This window comes from Giraffa tippelskirchi, chromosome 1, assembly GCF_054371585.1.
Source record: "Giraffa tippelskirchi isolate mGirTip1 chromosome 1, T2T-mGirTip1v1.2.pri, whole genome shotgun sequence".
Taxonomy (NCBI): domain Eukaryota; kingdom Metazoa; phylum Chordata; class Mammalia; order Artiodactyla; family Giraffidae; genus Giraffa; species Giraffa tippelskirchi.
Window position 1 is genome coordinate 162,268,181 of NC_137275.1, and position 17,605 is coordinate 162,285,785.

General features: G+C 39.1%; 1 long non-coding RNA gene across 1 annotated transcript; it reads right to left on the reverse strand.

The window, feature by feature from the left end:
* Window positions 1–5,926: 5,926 nt before the first annotated feature.
* LOC145511283 (uncharacterized) lies at window positions 5,927–13,053 on the reverse strand. Its single transcript, XR_014057743.1, has 3 exons — window positions 12,525–13,053; window positions 10,453–10,628; window positions 5,927–9,502 (listed from the first exon to the last, which is right to left on the reverse strand). It is a non-coding gene; the product is annotated as an uncharacterized LOC145511283 (long non-coding RNA).
* Between the last annotated feature and the right edge of the window lie 4,552 nt (window positions 13,054–17,605).

Genomic DNA, 17,605 nt, shown 5'->3' on the forward strand with positions numbered 1-17,605 from the left:
TTATTTAACTTCTTTAAGCCTTTGTTTCTTCTACCTTAAAATGTGAGGATAACTCCACCTCACACGGTTATTATGAGGCTTAAAGAGACATAACAGCTTTAAAGTTGCCAACTAAGATCCTGACACACAGTAAATACTCAATAAATTTACTTTTAATTACCATATTATACAATTTTAATGAGATTTTTTTTTCCTCTCACAATCCCTTCAACTGCTTCCTATGAAGCCCTAAAGAGCCATAGATTTACCTGCCCCTGGTACTGTTCATTATCTCCAAAAAGTCTGCCCATAATCTCCAATTCTCACTTTATCCTTTCAGCATTCTTTGGCATAGGACAGATGCTTAATGATGTGATGTGGGAAGGAAGGAAGAAAAATCATATGATTATCTAAGAACATGCAAACAAAGCATTCAATAAAGATCAGTGATCACAGAGAATTATTTCCCTGAGTTTAAATAAACTACATGCCACAAACGTATATTAAACATCACATATAATAGAGAAACATTTCACTTATTTCCACTAATAATGAATACCAAACAAGAATGCCCCATATCACTTCTTCATTTAACAAGAGAAACTGACCAATGCTGTAAGGCAAAAAAGGAAAAAACAAAAGACGTAAGAAGTATAAGGATTAGACAAAGAAGATAAAACTTACTGTGCTCAGAGAATAGCATTAACCACAGAGAAAACTCAAGAGTTTCAATAAATTATTAATATTAGAACTTCTAGAGTTTAGCAAGAGTGTTATAAGATAAATCTACAAAAACAGTAATATCCCTCTATGCTAGCAATGATGAACTAGAAAGTAAGATGCCATTTACATTCACAACAAAAATTACAATGTATCTAGGAACTAACAACATATGACCTTTATAAAATAAACACTAAAAATATTCTGTTAAAGTACATAAAGGAAAGTCTGAATAAATAGAGAAATACTGGAATGATGTCAATGCTTCTCAAATTAATCTATCTACTCAAGGCAATCTCATCAAATTTCCAAGGGGATTTTTTAAAGAACTCCATAAACTCATACTAAAATGTATATGGGAAAGTAAAATTCCACAAATAGCTAAGGCAATTTTGAAACAGACAATCAAGGAGGAGACACTCACCCCACCAGATACTGAGACATATTACAAAGCTGTGCAAACAGCATGGCACTGAACCAGGAGTAGGCACACAGACCAATGGAAAAGAACAGAGTTTTTAGAAGCAGTACCACACATACACAGGAATTTATGTGAGATAAAGTTGGTACCACAAAACAAGAAGAAAAGGATGAATCGTTTATATTAATAAATTCTGATGGGAAAGTAGATCACCAAGATGAGGCAAAATAAGGCTGGACCTTAGAACTTATACGAGACTAGTAAAAAAGGTGTACTTCAGATAGATTAAAGGGACAAATGTGAGAGGTAACTTTATGAAGAAAATATAGATGAGACCTGAGGGAACAAAAAATGCAAAGAAAATGTACAATAGGTACATTTTTTATATAGGGTTAGTGGAAGACTTCTGGAACAAGACACTAAAAACATAAATGCTAACATTAAAAAACTGTTGATTTGATTGTGTCAAAATAAAGTTGCTGGGGAACAACAACAACAGAAAGAACAAAATGTGTTTCTTGAAGAATAAAAAAGATAAAAGAGAAATAGGTGGTGGTAACCTAATGATTCCCCTATATTCCCAGCCCCTGGAATCCTATTTTGTCATCATCGCTGGCTAGTTTGTTACAAATTAGAAAAACAGGAATTTTACAAGGACAGCTGGCTTCTTGTACAAATAGAGATGCTAGAATTTTTCAGGTAGAGAGGACAAAGCCAACATGATGTTGTCCCCCAACTGAGACGAGATTGATCATGGGAGGTGATGAGCCACTGCCCATCTGGAAAGGAAAGAAAAAGGATTATCAGTTTCCACTGTCAGATGGAAATGGATCATCAACAATCAACTTCCCAGGGGAGTCTGGGGGAGAATTGATACATTTGGCTGAGTCCCTTTGCTGTTCACTTGAAATTCACAACATTGTTTGTTAATCAGCTATACCTCAATACAAAATAAAAACTTAAAAAAAATAATAAAGAACACCATAGACAAATTAAGAGATGAGAATTTAGGGGGAAATATTTTTAACACAAAACCAGCAAGAACTTTGCACCAAATAATATGCAAACAACTCCTGAAAATCCGTAAGGAAAAAGTGGGAATTCCAATTTTAAAATGAGCAAAGTATTACAAAGGTAATTAATTCTCAGAAACAGAAGCCCAAGTAACTAAAAAGAATATTAAGAGATACTCAGATTCTTCAGTAAACAAAGAAATTTAAGTGAAAATAAGACTATTACCACTGAAGAAAATTAAAAGTTGCTAATTCTAGAGAAGGCAGGATATAGCAAAATAGAAACTCTGGGATACCTTTGGGGAAACTGCAAACTGGTACAGTCTTTCTAGAAAACCGCGTATCCTCTATGATTCCAAAATCTCCTTCTGGTTCTTTTAAGTCAGAGAAATTCTTGCACAGCTTCATGGGGGATCTGTATGAGGTCATTGGTGGTGGTAGGGTCTGTGGTACTGGGACTTGAAAATAGCCTCCATGTCCATCAGTAGGGGAATAATAAAATACAGTAGATGCAATGGTGGTTGCCAGGGGCTGAAGGGAAAGGAGAATGTGGAGTTGGTGTTTAACAGTTAACTTTTGGTTTGGTAAAATGAACAAGTTCTGCAGAAAGACAGTAGTGATGGTTGTAGAATCATGTGAATGTACCTAATGCCAAAGAACTGTACACTTGAAAATAATCAAATGGTAAATTTTATGTGATGTATATTTTACCAGAATTTTTAAAATATTTTTTAAATACAGTGGATGCTCACTATGCAATACCTTGCAGGAGTTAAAAATACTGAGCTAACTAGCTACAGCCATATGATATTAAATACAAGATTGAATCACAATTAAAAACACAAATATGTTCCAAACAGCACTCTATATTTTAGTAAGACACACACATCTTTAAAGACTCATTATCAACATATTAGTTGGAAATACATTGGGGAGAGGGAACTTGGAGCGGAGGTTGGGGAATTAGAGGAAAAAAAATGATAAAATAAGAGGGATTTACATGGACCAATAATGAACGACAGTAAAGTATTATGAACTTAAAAGTTTGCACCTTAAAAAGAAATTACATCATACATATGAAAACCCTTTGAAATGATATAAAGTCTTACAGTTTATAGTTTATTATTTCCTTCATTGAAGAGGAATAAAATGAACCAAAATAGATTTGACTCCTAATTTTTTGGATCTTCAGTGAATTCTGAAAAATGGTGATCCACACATTAGATAAGCATCACACATTGGAAGTTCATCTATATTTTATGAGCTTGTAAATGTCTCCAGTGATCTCTCATTACCACAAATTTCTTTTTTTCTCTTTTTTTATATTCTATTCCATACTGAGCCAGATTAAGAGGTAGGTCAGGTAGGAGTTGCCTGGGGTACTAGTATTTAAGAGGTGCTAAAAATATCACTAGAATTATAGCAAGATGGAAAAAATTATTTTTCCTAGCGCTCATGTTACCAAGAGCACTTTGCAAGGTTAGAAAAGAATTGAGTTATAAATTGTGTGGGGTGGGACTGTGTGTGGCCCCTCTCCCAGGGAAACACACGAAAAATAATAAGAATTGTTTAAACTCAGGGAAACAAGATCATAATGCAGAGTCTGCACAACTCCAGCAGATGTCATTTACATATGAGCTGCAAGGCTGTCCACAGTGACCTTGTTTAAACTGCCACCATAAGAGGCTTGCTCAATCATTTAGGTGAACAAACAACCCCACTCAATCAGAATGCAAGGCTTTTGTTTCAAATGTGAGATAAGCATGTTTGGGGCTGGAGTTGAATTATTTGGGAAAACAGAGAAGCAGAGCACCACTCATGCTTCTCCCACACAGCCTAAATAAAAATTGGATACATATTTACAGAGCATCAAGGCACCAAGTATGAGACTGCCCGGGGAGCCACCTGCTCCTATCCAGCTCTGCTCCCTAACGAAGAAGGACAGATTCAACAGAAGCTCCTCTAGTTTAGAACACTGAACCCCCATGTGCCAGACCTTCAGAGTCTAACTGCCCTTCATCTGGCCATCCTTCCTTACATGGCAGGAAGAGGTACGAGTAGTGGATGGCAGGTGGCCAACAGTGGTCAAGGGGTTCTCTGTGGAATCATTTGCTTACTGAGCAAAGCCAGCATGGCCATGCAGAAAACCAGGCCAAGAATCCTGGCCTGAGCCTACAAAAAGGGCATTTTTGAGAAGAGGGACAGGCATCTTTAGATCCTCACTCTTAGGAAAAAAAGATGTGAGCCACTACTAATTCCTAAAGGCATTTTGGGACTATCAAGAGAACAGTTTGTTCACTAGTTTTGTTTGTTTATGCATATTCTGTAGGATGTTTGGTAACCACAGTCCTTTAACTTCTCTTCTCAATTTAACACATCATAATCCTAGGTGTAAAGCGGACATCTATAAAAGTATTTCCTAACAGCTTAAGAATGATTAGGGTTTCAACTGCACTGTCATACATCAGTTAGCAGTTTTCCTTCAAATATCCCATTTTTTTGTTCAGTACACATATTAAGCTGTTTAGTAATTTGTCTTATGTAATAAGCAGTTCACAATATTTTGCTCATTGACTCTTCGGAAAGACGTAGAAGCTGAAACACAAAGCAAAAAAATGATCTCTTCTGGTTAAAGTTTAGCATCCCTGAGTTTCATCTATCAACTGAACAAACTTTCACTGAATGCCAGGCACCATAACAGGCATTGAATACACTTGTGGGGGCCCTGCCCTGGTGGCACTTAGAGTCTGACAGCAGCATGGTTTAGCAGGAGTACCACGCTAAGGCTAAAACCTGTGTCTTTTCCAGCCTATTATGCCCATCCTTTCCTGGGAAAAGCCACTGCCTCAAAATCAGGAAGTCTCTCAAAATGAGGAGTCGAACCAGATCGTTTCAAAGGTCTTTTCCAGCTTTTGAATTTGAATTTAAAAAGTTGAATGAAGCCTTTCTTATATGTAATGAATTCTAATTAAAAAAAAAAATACAGTCTACACTAGAGCATAAGAAAAGCATTTTACGCACACTACTGTTATTCATTGGCTCAGGAGGTAAAGAATCCATCTGCACTGTCAGAGCCACAGGAATAGCGGGTTCGATCCCTGGGTCAGGAAGATACGCTGGAGGAAGAAATGGCTATCCATTGCAGCTTTCTTGCCTGGAAAATCCCATGGACAGAGGAGTCTGATAGTTTTCAGTCCAAAGGGGTCACAAAGAGTCAGAAAGGACTGAGAGACCGAACACAGACACACGCACTGTCATTCATCCTAAAAGTTCTCCGAGGCAAACACAGATAGCCCTAGTTTGGGGAGCAGACTAGCAAGGGCCGGGTGGAACACAACCCAGGTCTTCTGGGACAGAACTCGAGACCTTGCACTCAGTGCCTTTTTAAACTGCCTCTGAGGTTTGTCCCTAGTTTTCAACAGTATCGTTTCCAGGCTCTGCTTGTGACCTACCAGCTGTCAAACGTCAGTGTTTCAGCTCTGTATAGGTCAACCACTTACTTCCTCTCTGTGAAATGAGCAGCCAGCCTCTAGAAACGCATCCCTTTGTACCAAGCTCCAGCGAACTAGAGGAGCTATAATCTCAGGGATGTGCCCTGGTGACTGACAGCAGTGTGGCGCATGCTCCTTGAGGCTCTCCCCACTGAGGGTTGAGAGGCGTTCGCATACTTTACGTGCTCTGCTTGAAACATACATGCTGAAGCACCAGTATGATACATCTGTTCCCTTGACTTTTTAACCAAAGAGTGCTAGTTTATTGCTGAGCTTAAGGATAAAAGAAGCAAGAAATGAAAGTTGGGTTGATTTTTTTTCAAGTTTCCTCCTCACTAAGTACAATCAGATGTTGGACTCTCAGAGCCTGATGCTGGGTGGATGGTCATTTCACTTTGCCTTGCAATTTATCAGCTCGTTTTTTGAGGTAACACTTTTCATCACAAAAGAAAACTCAGGACCCTATACAAATATTTTCAGTTAAACATATTGAGTCCTAATGTTGTGCCTGAAAAAAAAATCAAATCAAACAAAAACAATATCAAAACTGATTTATGAGGTTTTGTGGGAAAACAACTGTCCTTTCATCTCTGGAGACACAGTTTATCTTTGCCCTGGAGTACTCGCTGGAATTCTGGGCAAAGGGTACCTATTCAGAAGTAATCTATCCAAGACCTAAGGAGCTCCATCACAAACCAGAGATCAAACATGTTTTATGTTCTTTCTGGTCCAGGATTAAAACTGCAGACCTATTATATTTTAATGCACAAATAAAGAACCAAGCAGGGAAATCTGCTGCCTCAGCAAACACCTTCATCCAAAAGAAAAAATTATTTGTGATATCAAAGCCAGTGAGTGTCTCCACTGAGTATCTCAAAGATGGGGAGGGAGGATGAGCCCTTGCAAAGGAAGTGAGGGAAATGAATGTGTCAGTGGTTTGACATGTCTTTTCATGGGGAAAAGAAAATGCCAAAGTGCTCATGTTCACCCCTGGCTCTAAGAAATGTGTGTTCCTTTAGGGTGTGTGGTGCAAGAAATTTCTCTACATCTTTATCCTATGGCCAAGAGGATCTTTTCCCCTGGGCCAGAGATTATTATGTGGTCTCCAGGTACATCATCCAGAGTTCCTCCAGATTTCCATACCTGGATTTCAGCATAGGAACATACTAAGTGTACAGGTTTTTTTCAGGAAATGCAGAGATCCCTGAGCACCTAAAGAGACCTAGGACTACCAAACTGTGGTTGGTACCAAATGGGGTCTACTTGACTCAGGAGTCTCTCTTCTGGTCTCTGGTAGCAATGCCTAGGCCCTATCTCTTCATCTTCCTGACTAGGGTTGATTGGTCCAAGGATGGTACTTTACCCAAGCCTGACCAATCAGAGTTCTTTCCCAGGACTTTTAAATGGAACAAAGGTAAGAAGTCAGTATTCTCAGGGGTGAAAGCTATGAAATATGATGCTTGGGAGGGACTTGGTCTGCAGTGAGAGAGAATGAAGGAGGAATACCGCAAGAAGAAGCCATGATAGATGTTAGACATGAGAGAATCCGGTACAGAGATAAATGTCCCAGTTCCAGTTGTTCCTGAAGGGAAGCCTGAATGTTTCCTTGCTTCTTTTGAGATCTTATTTATAAATCCTTCTTCAATTATATAAGAAACCCCTGTATTTCAAATATTCTCCATTTCTGCTTAAACTAAATACTTAAGGGTTAGATTTCTGTCACTTGCAACACAAAGTATTCTAACACAACACCCAATACACAATCCTGTCAGCAGGAGTTGGTGAGTGGATATTCTTCTCCCAGGCACATATCAGTTTATGGAGGGTAGTGGTATTTCTGCAAACCCAAAATCTAGTCTACATCAAAAAACTTACTTTGTTTAATGCCTTAAATCTACAGGATGCACTACCAAAATTATTCAAGATACATTGAATTTTGAGAACAAGCATAAATGAATCATGAATATGCCTTTCAAATACTCCTGCCCCTACCTTCATTCCAGTGTCCTAGTTTATTCTGTATTATTTAGGGTTTAGGTCTCCTGTGAATAAAAGACCTAAAGATTACAATAAGAATCTGGAAAGAGGAACATTTCTATCCTGTCCTGATTTGGCAACATCTAATATCCGGCATTCTCATCCTCAGTAGGCTTCACTTTGAGTGTAAGCCATTTTCAGTCATTACTTCATTAGCAGAAACTTAGATACTGAAAAAAATTAAGTTATTCTTTGCTAATAAGTATCCAAGTTTTTCTAGTGATGAATTATGAAAAAATTGCATCCTTTATTTTCTCAGAAATAATGTTGGATTCTGATTAAGTGTTTTAAAACAGTGTAGTCCAGGAAAATACAACTTGTTTAAAAATCAGCTGTATGTCTGGCAGTGATCTGGGAACCTATTGGTTATGAACATCCACATTCTAAAAATCTTTCTTGATCACAAAGGTAGGCTTTAAGCCAAAAGGCTTTCCCACAAATAAAAAAGACAGGTTAGAACATAGAATATAGCTGCCAGGAAAATCCATTTTTGGAAAACGATAAACGTCGATATAGTAACTACCCAAAGTTAGTGTATACTTATTGAGTACACACAATATAAGACCTAATTTAAATCTGTGTGACATCCCGGTGACATACATGTAAGTATTTCCACTTTATGGACAAGAACAGAAAGGCATAGAATATTCGTATCTTGCACAAAATTATGCAAAAAGTATGTGCATCCCAATAAGAGGTTTATGAAGAGTGTTCCCTTAGTTCCCCTAGCTGGATGGAAAAGCATGCTAATCGATGTTTCCTCAGTATCTATCTGATCCATGAGATCATAACTATTCACCATTGCCTGGTAGTAGGTGCACCAAAAGGCAAGCAGAGCTCTGGAGTTAAATTTACAAACTCCAATCCAATGAGTTTTCAATGGGAAAGCTACAAGAGTTGTGAGTGATGAGGAACTGATTCATGAGATTATGGAGGTTGAAATTCTTGCCATCTGCAAGCTGGAGACCCAGGACAGTCAATGGTGTAATTCAGTATGAGTCCAAATGCCTGAAAACCAGGAAAGCCAAGTGTAAACCTCAATCCAAAGGCAGAAGATGAGATAAGATGTCTGAGTTCATGCAGTGAGGCCGGAAAAAGGGACTCATTCCTCCTTCCTCTATCTTTCATTCTATTTGGGCCCTCGATGGACTGGACAATGCCCATCCACAGTGGGGAGGGCAGTCTACTTTACAGAGTCCTCCGACTCAAATGCTGATCTCATTGGGAACCACCCTCTCAGACACATCCAGAAATTATGTTTAATCTTGGGCACACTGTGGCCCCACCAAGTTCACATCGTAAGATTAACCCTTTGTCAAACTGGCATCTACATGCATCTCTTTGATCTTTAAATAAAACAGTAATAAGGTCGTACTTCTGCCTAACATGATATAACTATATTGTGTAGGCTGAATTCACAGTAACCTCCACCTCAGGACAAATGGGAGGTAAAGTCCTTAAGTCATGTTTACTCTTCATCATATCCCATAACTTATAGACTATGATGTAAAATTAACAATATTTAAATACAGTGATATAAAATTAATACATTTTATGCTACATGATAAGGGAATAAGAGAGGAAAGAAAACAAAGATTATACACACACATACACACATATTCAATGCAAAATAGGGAGGAAACATTCATGACACTACCTGTGAGGAGGGAGTACTTTTCAACTTGCCAGAAAAAGGCAGATCCTGGCCGGAGGCAGCCAGCCACCATGGCTCTGGCCACATTACCATGTCATGCACTGTTCACAATCCACTTTGTCATGGACACAGCCTTAGGATCCACTGTGATTCAGTGCTGCAAGGCAGGCCCTGCAGGAATCTAAACCTATAACATAAATGAGAAATACAGTGGTGTTTTCACTGTGAGTGAAGGTGGCTCAAATGCTTTTGTCTTCCAAGTCTGATAAGGGAGCACTTTCCAGGGGAAAGAGGGAAATGAAACCGGGCAACACATGCCATGGTTTAAAAGAAGGAAGTGGGATGCTGACCAAGTTGGCTGACAGGTTTGTTTCTTACAAACAAGAAGTCAGTTAGCGGTGTCATTTTGAGAGCACCTACAGACTGGGCTGTCATCATGAAGCTGTAATGCCCTCACCACACCTGCAGGCAACTTTGACCCACACTTCCTAATGACTCATCTTCCCAGCCACCTTCACCTCTGCCAATACAACACAATGTGCCTTTCCCTCAAGATTCAACAAAGTCATTTGTTTTACTGGAAGTGTGTGTGCGCGCACTTAGTCGCTCAGTCATGTCCAACTCTTTGTGACTCCATGGACTGTAGTCCACCAGGCTCCTCTGTCCACGGGTATTCTCCAGGCAAGAATACTGGAGAGGGTAGCCATGGCCTCCTCCAAGGGATCTTCCGAACCCAGGGATCAAACTCAGGTCTCCCACGTTGCAGGCAGATTCTTCAGATTACCGTCTGAGCCACCAGGGAAGTACTTTACATTTAATCAAAATCTAATCATTTTACGCCACTTTGCATTCTTTGTCCCCACTTTCCTGAAACTGTCACCTCCAAGAGGGAGAGAGAAAGTTGGGTACAGTGCCAAAGGGTATGGATTTTAGAGCCTGAGAGACCCAAAAACCTTGAACAGATTCTTTACTCAAGCTCACTGTCCTCATTTGTGTCTGTATCTCTTGTTATGACTTTTAAATGAAAGGTACCATGTCATAAGTAGTAGGTATTAGCTAACTCACTGGCCAATGTGCTCACACACATCTGTGCACACACCTATACTCATCAACAGCCTGGTGACAAGGAAAGCTCACCAGAATGAAAATCAAGGGATCTGCAACCTTGAACAGTTCACACTCCTGTAAGCCACAGTGTCCTCCTCTGCACAGTGAAAGGTTGCACAGTCCTCTCTCTCTCTATCCAAAGGGAGTGGATGGGGAGATTGGTTCTGAGAACCCCGACAGACACCAAAATCTGTGAAGCTCAAATCCTGTAGATATAATGGTACAGTACAATGAATAGTCACCCCTCAGTACTGAGGGTTCTGCATTCACTAATTCAACTGAATGGCAGACACCGAGTCTACATTAAGTCAACGTTAAAGCAGCTCAACATGAATTGGCATGGAATGTGTCCCAGGATACAGTACTAAGGGCAAAGTGCAGAACTCTGCGCACGTCGTCTCCCATTCATGCATCTGTGTCCATAGACTATCTCTGGAAAGATATGTAATGAATGAGCAATAGCAGTTGATTCTGAAGAGGGGATTCAGGAGCTTACTTTACACTGTATATCCTTTATAGTCTTGCACCATGTACATTCTTCACCTATTTTTTTTAATAGTTTAAAATCTAGGAAAGAGGTCCATATTATGAGTGGGTACAAAATGGCTCATTTTTATTATAGCATGTGTTTGCTTTTATGATAATTTTATGTTTATTATGTTATAAAATTAAATGACATAGTCTACAGTTCTGTAAAATCTCGAGGCTAAATTTTTCCATCTTAATAATTAGCCTTTAAAACCATGTAATTCTCCTTGCAGAATATTTGAAGTTACAGGCTCTTGGTGAAGAGAAATACCTTCTAGGGAATATCACGGGTCAAAGGTAGGGAGAGCAACTTGATTTGGATCAGGCCCTTTATATACATTAAACTACTTAATACTCTTAACAATTCTCTCTGATGTTATTGTCTCTACCGCACAGAAGGAAAAAAGGAAGTTCAGAGAAGTGAGATGACTGGCCAAGGATGAGCTAAATTTTAAACCGCTTTAACCTGACTCCAAGCCTGTATGCATTCCAGTTTGCCATGCTGCCTCCTGGAAGCAATCTAAGGGAACAGGTTCATATTAAGAATATTGGTCATTTAAGTGAGTGGAGAAAGGAAGAGAAATGCCATATAAAAAGTAGACTAGAGCTGACTTAGTGACTATGAGCCATGTCTGTTTCCTGTTGGAGGCTTTTCAGCATCAGAGTAAGCTTCTTAAACACATCCTCTGGTTCATGCTTCAGATGTCCCCCTAGACAATTTAGCTTTATTCCACGTAAAGTGGATTTTGAAGAGTCTCTTTCCAGAGGATTAATGCTACAGATGGATCCCAGGCTGAATAGGTCAGACAGAGCCACCACAGCTCGCTCAGGGGTTCTATTGAGTCTTCTTGCCACGTGACAAGTATGTGGTCCACCAGGATTCAAACTCTGCCTTTCAACAGCTAAGTCTTTCAGGCCCATTTCATCACCCCTTGTTTTACAGATGGAAACAAAATCTGAGAAGCAAAAGGACAGAAAGAGGAGGCATGAACTGGAACCCAGACCTCCCACCTCTCTATCCTCTTACACCAAGATATGGGCATGAAAAGGAGCTTCGTTTCATTTCTGTGAGGTCGCATAAGATGCAGGTTAAGAGTACACTCTCTGAAATTCCAGTGACCTGGGATTCTTCCCTACACAGTCACGTCCCCAGTGTGTGATCCTGGGCAGGCTACTTCACTTCTCTAAGCCTGTGTTCTTACATGTGAAGTGACGATATCAATTATACCTACTTCACAAACTTTGTGTAAATTAAACAAAATAATGCATGAAAAGTTTCAGACAAAAAAATGAAGAATATAAGTTAGCTCTTTTATCATTATCATCTTAGAGTTGGATTTTTGTAAAGAACAAAACAAAAAACCCACTAAGCATATGTATGCGTCTGCTTCAGTAGGCTCTGAGCCCTTAGGGTGCAGGAACCATGTCTTATTCATATTTTAAACTAATTTGTAAGGGGATATATTATATTAATATTCCAAGAGCCCCCTATATCCAGTGAGAGGTTTCCTAATTGAGAGAGCCATGGCTTATACCACAGGACGCCCCACGGAGACCAAGTCCAAGTACCTTACCTGTAAGGCTTGGATGAAAGAAGACAACAGGAATTAGCAGAACTCATTGGATCCTACTCTTGGTATGGAGGAAGGAGTTACAGTATGATGGAACAACAGCAGAGAAAGAAGCCAAAAGATGCATGTAGATATAATAATAAAGAAGGGAAGGAAAATTAAGAGAAAAGAGAGTGGGAAAGAGGAAAAACAGGCACACCCAGCAGATGCTTCATCAGAATGGAGGAACCCTCCCCACTTTACCAGAAGGGATTACATTCAGCTGTTTGTAACCATTAGCCAGGGACAACAGCTCATGCACATAGTATCTCCCATAAAAAGATGAACAAACAGAGCAAAGCAATCGAGGGCTGCTATAGCAGATCCTCTAAAGAAACAGGCATCTAGGCTTTTTTGATTTCTCTGCTTCAGCCTCCTTTGAACATGGCTGCCAACCTCAATGTCATAATGTGCTACAGGATTCTTCCAAATTCCAGGAATAAAGAAGGCAAAACAGAAAAAATCCAAATGTGCTCCTCCTCCTTGTGGTTTCAGTCTCTGTTAGATATCCTGAAGTCTACCCATGGCTGTCCACCTGTGTCACAATAGCCATGTGCATGCGTACTAAGTCTCTCAGTCATGTCCAACTCTTCTGACCCCATGGACTGTAGCCTGCCAGGCTCCTCTTCCCATGGGATTCTCCAGGCAAGAATACTGGAGTGGGTTGCCACACCTAGATGCAAATCAGGCTGGAAATGCAGACTTTTAGCTGGGTATGTCACCAGTCCAAATAAATCCAGGGCTCTGTTACTAAAGGAGAGGAGAGTAGATATTGAAAAGGCAACTAGCTCTTCCAGATACTATCCCTAGGTCATGCATTAATTGCCAAGGGAACAAGGAAGCAAGGTTGCTAGACCTGGACTGAACAACCTTATAGTGTTCAGACCATGTCCCAGTCTTTGGGAGACCTGCTAAGCGTCAAGATTTCCCTCTTCCTTATTTCCTTCTCTTTAAAGTAAAATCTTATTTTAAAAAATAATTGAAGTAGTCTTCTGGATTCTTTTTTCTACTTGAAAGAACCTAAATAATACAGGCCCACTTACCAGCATGTATCTGGCATACAAAAAGTTCTCAGTCGATGTTCATTAAACTGAATTCCATGAATAATCACATACTCTAAACATGTTCAGATATAACAAGCTAAAAAACAACATAACTAAGGATGGTAGAGTAGGCTAAAAGCTTGGTACAACCATTAAAATAAATATAAGTGGGTGCCACAAACCAAAGTTTACAAACTACAGAATCCAGTCATATCAAAAATTAACAGCCCTAGGGCTCATTCAGAAATAAGCCTAGGCTTACAGACCTAGAATAGGAACAAAGAAAGTTAATCTAAAAATAAATAAAATCAGGATGGCCAGTAGAATTCTAGTCCCAATTGAAAATCCAGCCTCAAAATGAAGTGATGTCTTTATTATTCTACAGGGAATTGCAGACTCTCCTTTTCTTACTTCATCCTGACCTTCAGCCATTTCTTTGCTCTTTAGCACTGCTGAGACTTTCCAGAAGACATTCCAGAAAGTTTCTTAACACAAGTTAATGCAAGTCTTTCAGTCCACAATTAGAATTAAGCTTTTAAATGAAGATGATGTGATACCATACTCACTTAAACTCACATTAAAAGGTACATGACTGACACTGGAGCCTCTCTGGGCAAAGCAGAGCTAACTTGGTGAGAAATACAGATGGTTCACTCACTAGGAGAGAGGGAAACCCTGTGGGATGGGTGTATACTTGAGAAAACGGAGTTCTTGAAGATGGGAAAGTGGAATCAAGAAAGTGAGGACTAGGGGAAAAGATAGTTACACACTCATGTTCACAGCAGCATTAAAGTAACCCAAGTGTTCACCAACAGATGAAAGGATAAAGAAAATGTGGCATACACATGCAATGGAATACTACTGTCTTACAAAGGAAGGAAATTCTGACATATGCTACAACATGAATAAAACTTGAAGATAATATTCTAAGTGAAATAAACTAGTCAGTCACAAAGGGACAAATATATTATGTCTCCACTTACATAAGTTACCTAGAATAGTCAAATTCACTGGTGGCTCAGTGTTTTAAGACTCCATCTGCCAATGCAGGAGACACTGGTTTAATTCCTGGTCTGGGAAGATCCCACACGCTGAAGGGCAACTAAGCAAGTATGCCACAACTACTGAGCCTGTGCTCTAGAGTCCAGGAACTACTGAGCCCATGCATCACAACTGAAGCTCAAGCACTAGAAAGCCTGTGCTCTGCAACGAAAGTTACCATAATGAGAAGCCCATACACTCCAACCAGACAGGAGCCCCTGCTCTCCACAACTAGAGGAAAGACCCACGCAAAAGCAAGAAGACTCAGCACAGTCATAAATAAATAAATAAATAAAAGTAGAATGGTGTTTGTTAAGGGCTGTGGGGAGCAAGGAGTTATTGTTTAGTGGGTAAAAGGGTTTCAGTTTTGCAAGGTGAAGAGTTCTGGAGAGGGATGGCGGTTATGGTTGTACATAATGTGAATATACTTAAATACCACTGACTGTGCATTTGAAAATGGTTAAGATAGTGATTTTTATGCTATGTGTATTTTATCACAATTGAAAATACATATTACTTTTTAACCAAATTGAAAGAATATCTAGGCGTAAAAAAAAAGGGAAAACAGAAGCAACTTGTTTGCTTCATGATTTTGCCTAGGTCTTCTACTTCTGCCACCAAAGGGTCAGAAAGAAAGGGAACTTTCTTAATTGACATGTCAAAATTGAGGGGACAGTACAGAGATCTCCCATGTTTCCCCTTCCCCAACACATGTATAACCTCCCCCTTATCAATACCCCCACTAGAGTGGAACGTTTGTTTTAACTAATGAATCTTCACTGTCACATCATAATCACCCAAAGTCCATAGTTTACATTAATATTCACTCTCAGTGCCAGATATTCTATGGGTTTGGAGGGAAATTTTTTTTTAATAATTCATAGTTACAGAAAAACCCAAACGAACTTTTTGGCTAACCCAATATTAAATTATTCATGACGACTCTATTGCATTAGAACCCAACATGCACAGAAGAGTGTGTTAAATGTGCATTAAAATAGAAATGTAAACATTTGCTATTCAAAGTGTGGTTTGAAGACAGCAACACAGGCAGGCCCTGGGAGGAATGTTAGAAATGCAGAAGCTCAGGCCCATTCCAGACCTACAGAATCAGAATGTGCATTTATCAAGATTCCCAGGTGACTCATCATGCATTAAAGCTTGAGAAGCATTATTGTAAAGGATTCAGAACTGCTTGATCCGTTGAGATGGAAGGAAAATAGGTTATTAAAGTGCATTATTGTACTGTTGAGTCAAATTGAGGGAAAGGTCCATGTTTTGCTATTCCTTAAGTTCTTAAAAATGATTAAAGTCAAATCTATTTATTGTTTTGAACATAAAAAATACTTAAACTGAAATTTTAATTCAATTTGTAGAAGACAGTATTCTCTGAAGACTGTATATAGCCAAATACTAGCTTTTACACAAGAGAAAAGATTAAAAGCAGCAAACTGCCAAGCACAAAGCTCTCACTGAGTGGCTGATGGTAGATGTGAAATTCCAAGAACTCATCATTACAGCAAATTAATCCATGGTAGAGTAATATATTCACCAAGGAAAGTACTGACCCTCATAAATGTTCAAAACAGTGAAATTTTGGTCGCTAGTAATGTGAGGAAAACTACTAATATTCACAGCCAATTGGATTCACTTAATGAGATTCAAATGATACACAGAGAGGTCAGAAAATATATGCTCAAATGTCCAATGAACACAAAAGGGTAAAAAATTTGACAAATATATATATAGTCCCAATACTAAAATAGGGTAAGAAAAAGAGAAAAATCCATGTTTGGATTGAGAAAGCCTTCTCAATAGGATTTTTTATGTGGTTTTATTCTAATGTGATTTCCCCCATTACCTCTGCAGCAGTTAGTTTCAATGCGAAGTTTACACTTAATGTGTGTGTGCATGCTCAAGTCACTCAATTGCGTCCTATTCTTTGCAACCCTTTGGACTGTGGTTGGCCAGACTCCTTTGTTCATGGGATTTTTCAGACACAATTACTGGAGTGGGTTGCCACTGCTTCCTCCAGGGGATCTTCCCAGCCCAGCAATTGATTCTACATTTCCTGTGTCTCTTGCACTGCAGGCAGATTCTTTACCTGGGAAGCCCTTATACTTAATATGAAGAATAAATTCCTAATAGGAGGATAACAGTAACTGTAAAGATAAAACAAAGATGACTGGGGGTGGGGGCAGAGGGGCAACTGCAGTGTGAGATTCTGTCTCTGACACCAGGACTTCATGACTGGAAAACACTTTCCACTTAATGAGAATCTTTAACAGTTACTGGGATCTCCGCCTGCTTTCATTTTCTTTTTTTTCTGGCATAATTCCATTCACTCTGGCTTTTGCAAAAGTAAAAATAAGAAAACCTGACTCAACTAAACCAAGTGTTATTTTACAAGTACAAACTGAAAATCAATCTACAGTCTGGCTTGTTTCTGCAACTGCTGTTGATTTTAAACAACAATCCAGAGAACTCCTTGAGCCTTATATGAGCTCATCAGTAGCAAAAAAAAATCATTCTTAAATAACTTTTAATGTTTTTCAGAGCAAAAAAGAAATTCTTCAAACTGTTGAATGTCTTGGCACATTCCATATGTCCACCTAGTGTTCCTGTTACCCAATGAGAGAAGAGTTGGAAGTAAAACCTCGCTCCATGGCAAAATTAGAGGTGGATTTGGCTCTTGTGTTTGAAATGACCATAACATCTTACTAGTACTTGATTCCAGGTCCACAGGTGAAGTCTTCAGGGATGATTTCATACTTTCACAAATGCCTTACTGACATTTTATCAATCTTACAGAACAACAGATAACATTCTGTTGAACAAAACAAGGGGATAACAACTTAAAAACAGGGAGAAAGTTGTAAGAAACAAGAAGCCACCCTTATGCTGTGATAAACATCTGCAGGCTTCGGCAACTGTCTGCTGAAGCAGTTTGAAAACAAAATG